The sequence below is a fragment of the Gossypium hirsutum genome, chromosome A07 (assembly GCF_007990345.1).
Source record: "Gossypium hirsutum isolate 1008001.06 chromosome A07, Gossypium_hirsutum_v2.1, whole genome shotgun sequence".
Classification (NCBI taxonomy): domain Eukaryota; kingdom Viridiplantae; phylum Streptophyta; class Magnoliopsida; order Malvales; family Malvaceae; genus Gossypium; species Gossypium hirsutum.
Window position 1 is genome coordinate 91,604,881 of NC_053430.1, and position 6,969 is coordinate 91,611,849.

Below are 6,969 nucleotides of genomic sequence, written 5' to 3' on the forward strand. Positions count from 1 at the left end.
CAAAAGGGTTTCTACATAAAATTCGTGTGTTTTATTTTTTCTCTTTTTTCATACCATTATCGACATCCTATTTTTTACACTGTTATCGTGGATTTGTTCCCTATTTCTCAATTAATTATTCTTCAAGTTACAATAAAAAATATGATTTAGCAGTTTGATAGATTGAAAGCTTAAGGCTTAGTTTGGATGGGCGGTGTGTTTACCTCCGATGAGGTTAAAAACAGCGGTGGCGGTGAGATTAGTTACTGTAGCGGTGAGATTGGATACTGTAGCAGTGAGATTAGAAACAGCGGTGGAGTGTGTGTTTGGATTCAAACGCAGCTGTAGCGGTGAGGTGAAAATGAAAAATGACTATTAAGGACATCATATTAGAATTGATATATAATAGAAGTTTTTAAATTATTTTACTTATATAAAATTATTAAAATATGTGAATTTATAAATTTATTTAATAAAATATTAAAATGTATCTTTTAATATTTTATTATAAATATTTTAATGAATTATATAATCAATTTAAATTATTTATTAGATAAAATGATAATAATTTTTAATTTTTAATTTTTTATTATATAACCAATGTTTAAAACGAATGAAATCATCAGATTTTCTTCCATATGCTCCATTCTTCCTTTGCCTTCTAAAAATTCTAAGTTCTGTTCTCCATTCTTGACAGTAGCTAAAAGCTTGAACTTCAAGCATTTTTCCTTTATATTTTACCCGGGTATAATACGTTGCTGCTGGTGCTCTGTTTGAAATTCTTACTTTACCCGGTTAAAGTGTGTTGAAACTCCAACATGGAGAGCAGAATTTGGCCGCCAAATCTGAAAAAAATAACACATTGATAAAGAAACTTTAAGGATAAAATGGTAAAATAATAAATGGAAGTTCAACCAGTGAGCTTACTGCTGCTGAAAGCTCCAGTTGATTTTTGGGATAGCAGTGTGGTGAGAATTGATTTTGGTTGCACTGAAACACTCAACCAAACAGCTTCCCAGTGAGGTTGGGAGTCCAATTGCACCTTACTGGCTTTAAACGGTGAACCAAAGGAAGCCTTAAGTAATGAAAGAAAAAAAAAAGAGTATTGAATTTAAGTTATAAAATATGTTTGGTATATTACTTAAACTTACTTATTGAGCATATTTAAATTATTTGATAAAGAAAAATATAGTCTTAAAAGAAATAAAAAAAATAAATGAATTAATTCTTTGTTAAGTAAGTGAATCTATTATCATTTTCTATCATTTTTCGTAAAAAAATTATATCCAATACTTTTTAGCATGTGTTGTCAAACATGTTTAAAAAAATTAAATTATTGAAAATATTTTTTTTCTCTTTTATATATATATATACATTTTGAGTTAGACTATTTTTACATTAATCTAAAATTAGTATATGTTTTATATATTTGTTCAAAAGTTTATATATAACGTACTTTCAGTTAACCATACAATATAGTGACATTTTATTCAAAACATTAACACCTAATAAAATTTCTCACAAATAAAATCAATTAATCAATTTTTTAATTGTAGAAACATATATTTGCAGTAAATTAAATATAAATCATATGTCTTTTGTATACGGTGGTAAACGTATCAAATTTCAACTTAATAAAAATAATTTTTATAGACAAAAATAAAATAAAAAGACTGCTGAATTTCATACATTACGGGTACTATGCTTGCAATTATATTGTGCCAGTGTTCTTCCTATACACTTTTATAAATAATTATCTTCTTTTATATAATATTAAAAATAGAGTAAAGAGTTCACACAATTTAAACCCACGATAAATGGTTGTTTATATAATAATTATCTTCTTTTATATAATATTAATAAAAATTTTAATTATTGCTTCATACAAATTAACAATTATTATCTGTAAATATCATATTTTGTTTGCATCTAATATTTCACTTAACTGTCAATTTCTGATTCATTTGTTCTATTTTTTTTTTGTGAAAGTGTATCTAATTCCGAAAAGTAAAATATGATTTCTTCTCTTGGTTTCTTCTAGGTTTAATATCAATTTTTTTATTTTCTACTTTGATTCTAGATTATGTATAACCTAAAATTTAGATAAATTATTAGGTAGACTTTTCCCACCACATGAATAATGATCCTATCCAATTATATAATGCCATGTAAGATTATTTTTACATGTCATTGTTGACTAAAACAATAATAAAAAGTTGTCCAAAAAATTATGTTTCGACTGTTAATTAGTTTAGTAGTAGAATTTGATAAAATCGCTTTGAACTCAAGAAAGTATCTGTCCTAGCTTTGACTAGATATTCTTTCGTATCAAGAATCAAGAACAAAAATGCGGATATAGTCGAATGGTAAAATTTCTCCTTGCCAAGGAGAAGATGCGGGTTTGATTCCTGCTATTTGCCCAGGGCAATGTATATAAGATACAAGGATAAAAGATTCATTATAATTGAGAGGAATTGGAATATAATACACCCCCTAAAAGACAAAAAATGACTAGTTAATAGGGTCAAGTCTAATTTTTTTATAAAAAAATGTAACGTTGCGGTATCGGGATTTGAACTCATGACCTCAAGGTTACGGGCCTTGCGAGCACTCTAGAGAATCATCAAATTTATTTGATCTTTCGTTCAAATAAAATGTTCTACTTTCACTTCATCTTCACTTATCATTGTCCTATTCCATTTCAAAATGATTCTCCTTACTTTGATTTCCCCTTTGATATAAAGGATTGGAGAATGGAAGTTCGGGATATTAGGTAAATTACGAAAATTAAGGATTTGGTTTAGGGTTAATAGGGGTTTGATTTGAGGCTTAGGTTTAGGAAATAACTAGGGATTTTAGACTTAACAATTTACATAAATTAGGGATTAGGGATTTCAAAATTTTGAGATTTAGCTTCAATATAAGTAAATTATGAAATGAGATTCTGTTTCTTTCTCAATTTTGATTACAAATTTAAAAATAAATTCTATCAAAATTTCATTATAATAAAAAAGATTGTAACTAAAGGATACATGGATGAAACTTTCTTTTCATTTAATATTATTAAAAACAAGGTTTAAATCTCTTTTCTCCATTTTCGTTGTCTAGAGATAAGAATGGTTGAAGGAGAAAACAAAAATTTTGAATTTATTTTTAATTTCTTACTCATCAAATGACATGTAAAAATAGTCTTAAGTGGCATCCAAAAATTAAATTTCATACAAGAAAATCCAAGTTCAAAATACCTATCAAATAAAAAAGAGAGTAAATTTAAGTACTAAAAAAATAAAAGTTAAACAAAGAGTTAAAATTAAGTAAAATTAAAAAAATGAAATTGGATATATGTATATGTATGTATATATATATTGCCAGGGAAATCTAATATGGGTATGTTCCTTGGTCTTCATTTTCAAATTGCCATGGAAATCTGTTACTCTATGTTCATCGCTCCTTTTAAAACAATGCTAAGCTTCTCCACCTTACTTGTTTTCATCACTTTTGCTTTGTGTTACCTCTTTAACCTTCAGTGGCAGCGCAATGCCCAAAAGCCTAAGCAGCCCTCTCTTCCGCCAGGCCCTAAACCTTGGCCTATTGTGGGAAACCTCCCTGAATTCATCATAAACAAGAACAAAACTTCGGTGTCTCATTGGATACACAGTTTCATGAAAGAAATGAACACCGAAATTGCTTGTATTCGTCTCGGAAACGTTCATGTGATTCCCGTCAGTTGTACTGAAATCAGTCTCCAATTCTTGAGAAAACAGGATGCTAGTTTTGCTTCAAGACCCCTTACCATGGCCACTGATGTCCTCTCAAAAGGGCACTTAACCGCTATTTTTTCACCCTTAGGAGATCAGTGGAGAAAAATGAAGAGAGTTATGGTCAGCGAGATGCTTTCAAAGGACAGACATCGATGGCTTCACGAGAAAAGAGTTTGAAGAAGCTGATAACCTCGTGAGTTACTTACTTAACCAATGCAAAAATGGTGATGAAGGCGGCCTTGTAGACATAAGACTGGTTGCCCAACACTATTGTTGCAATGTGACGAGGAAGTTGATCTTTAATAGAAGATACTTGGGAGAAGGGAAAGCAGATGGTGGACCTGGTTTTGAGGAAGAAGAATACGTCGACGCCATTTTCGCTATAGTCATTCATCTTTATTCCTTTTGTATATCCGATTACTTTCCATTTCTGAGAGGCCTTGACCTGGAGGGACATGAGAAAATCGTGGAGGACGCAACTAGTGTTCTAGAGAAATATAACAATCCCATTATTGAAGACAGGATTCAACAATGGAGAGATGGCAAGAAACATGAACCTCAAGACTTGCTTGATGTTTTGGTTTCTTTGACTGATGACAATGGTATCCCACTACTGTCAGCGGACGAGATCAAAGCTCAAGTTAATGTACGTCTTTCCTTCTCTCTAATTGTTTTGAACAAAATATAAGCCAACAACATGTTAAACTTTATTAAAAATGGATTTAAACTTTATTAAAAATGGATTACTAAGACATGAAAATAACATAAATATGATATAACATACACGTGTTATCATAGAAAATCACCCCTATATATTGATAATATATTTTTTTCAACTTAATTTTCAGGAAATTATGATTGCAGCAGTGGATAATCCATCAAATAACTTAGAATGGGCACTTGCGGAGATGTTAAATAAACCAGAGACCCTACAGAAAGCCAGAGACGAATTAGATAATGTGGTTGGAAAAGGTAGGTTAGTACAAGAATCTGATTTCCCACAACTTAACTATATTAAGGCATGCGCCAGAGAAGCCTTTAGACTCCATCCCATTGCACCATTTAGCCCTCCTCACGTGTCCGTGACTGATACAACAGTGGGCGACTACTTCATCCCTAAGGGTAGCCATGTGATAGTTAGTCGGGTTGGGCTTGGTCGAAACCCTAAAGTTTGGAACGAGCCAGGCGAGTTCAAGCCAGAACGTCACCTCCAGGATTGTAATAAAGGCGAAGAAGTGGTGCTTGAAGAGCCAGATTTACGGTTGTTTACATTCGGTAGAGGAAGGAGAGGGTGCCCGGGAATGCTGCTTGGAAGCTCGATGACTACCATGATGTTTGCGAGGCTATTGCAAGGATTCGATTGGAGCATCCCGACTAACCAGGGAACCATTGATCTTTGTCCAGGAAGGGGAGTTCCCTTTCTGGCTCAACCACTGCTTGCTGTTGCAAAGCCACGATTACCACCCCATGTCTACTCTTTTTCAACTGAAAGTGAAATACAGTGATTAATTCCGTGACGAAGATGGGGGTTGACAAGGGAGACCTGTTTGTGGCTTGGTTCTAATGAAATTGTTTTTATGCATAATATGTATTTCCTGTTGTCGCTTATTTCGGTGTTTATATGGGGTATACTCATTTACGTACCTTCCTATGTATGGTTTTCTCATTAATAAAAATTCTCACGGAAAATTAAATATTCATTGAACTGTTTGTAAATCTTAAATTATTGGGCAGTTAAAATTATTTTTTTATGATTAAAATTAAATAACTTTCTTTTCTAATTTTTAAAATTGATCATAGAGCGACATGAATTTAAGGTATATTCTTCTTCTCATCTATGTGTATTGATTTATTGTACTAATTATTGAATCACCGACGGGAGATTGCTAGTAACACTTTTTAAAAAAAAAAAATCAAGTGAGTTAAATAAAAACTTCCAAATAGTTATGTGATTTAAATGAAACTTTCAAATAGTTCAATGACCATTTTTTAACTTTTTAAAGTTGAGTAACAAAAATATAAACCTACTAATAGTTTAGTGACATAAGGTGCAGTTTACTTGATAATATGCCTAATTTATATGTTTATTGTATTTATAGGTGTAGTTATCACACTATCACAAGTTATATAATGACATGTATTTTTAGACTCACATACGCTACGTTCAGTTCGAGAATTGGCTAAACCGTAGCTCTGATATCAATACATGTAACACCCTAGCCCGTATCCGTTGCCAGATTAGGCTACGAAGCATTACCGGAAGATAATATCATACAACGAACATTTATTCACCATATATAAAACACAACATGAAACATAGAAATGCTATTCAAACTCATGTAAATAGTCCCTTTTACGAGCCCTCAAGGCCCTAAAAAGACATTAGAAACGATTGGGACTAAATAAAAAACATTTAGGATTTTTCAAGAAAAGATGAAATTTTTGAAACTGCATGGGTCACATGGCTGAGAGACACACCTGTGTCTCAGGCCGTGTGGACATTCGAAGTAGGGACACACGATCGTGTCCCAGCCCGTGTCCATGCTTGTGTAACTCTCTGACTTGGGTCATATAGCCAAGCCACATGCCCGTGTGTCGGGCCATGTATCCCTCGAAATGGCCTCACACACCCGTGTGCCAGGCCGTGTGTCCTACACGGTTGAGAGACACACCCGTGTGGATGAAAAATAGGCCATTTTCAAGTCATTTTCTCACCAAAAACTAGCCACTTGAACAAACCAAATGTACCTATTTTCATGCATTCAAATGGCACTTAAAATATACATATACAAGCTAGAACATCATAGAAACTAACCATTCAACCAATATGCCAAAATGACACCTCAAATTCAACAATCAAACTTGACTAAACACTTACCAAATTCATTCATAATTCAAACCACCAATTGAACAACTTCAATTCCATATTTGCCATAATGTTCATATACCAATTACATGCACAACAAATACCATTATGACCATTTCCACATATACCATTAATTTTAATAACTATACCAAATGCCAAACACTTAAAGGCACTATTATATCATACCAAACAACATCTCATAGCATACCTTAATGTTCATTCATTCAACTACAATCACTAAGCACTTAGATGCCAAAATGACAACCACTTTAAATACCATATAAACATAAGATATCATATCAACTATATCATTAACCAAAATAACATATATACAAGCCACACATAACGACTAATTTCATCAAA

At 32.2% G+C, this 6,969-nt stretch overlaps 1 long non-coding RNA gene and 1 pseudogene across 1 annotated transcript; one reads left to right on the forward strand and one right to left on the reverse strand.

Moving 5' to 3' along the window:
- Positions 1–544: 544 nt before the first annotated feature.
- On the reverse strand, positions 545–1,015 carry LOC121231817 (uncharacterized). The gene is made up of 2 exons (XR_005929876.1): positions 907–1,015; positions 545–824 (listed from the first exon to the last, which is right to left on the reverse strand). It is a non-coding gene; the product is annotated as an uncharacterized lncRNA (long non-coding RNA).
- A 2,390-nt stretch (positions 1,016–3,405) lies between these two features.
- Positions 3,406–5,360, forward strand: LOC107889978 (phenylalanine N-monooxygenase CYP79D16-like; annotated as a pseudogene).
- The last annotated feature ends 1,609 nt before the right edge of the window (positions 5,361–6,969 follow it).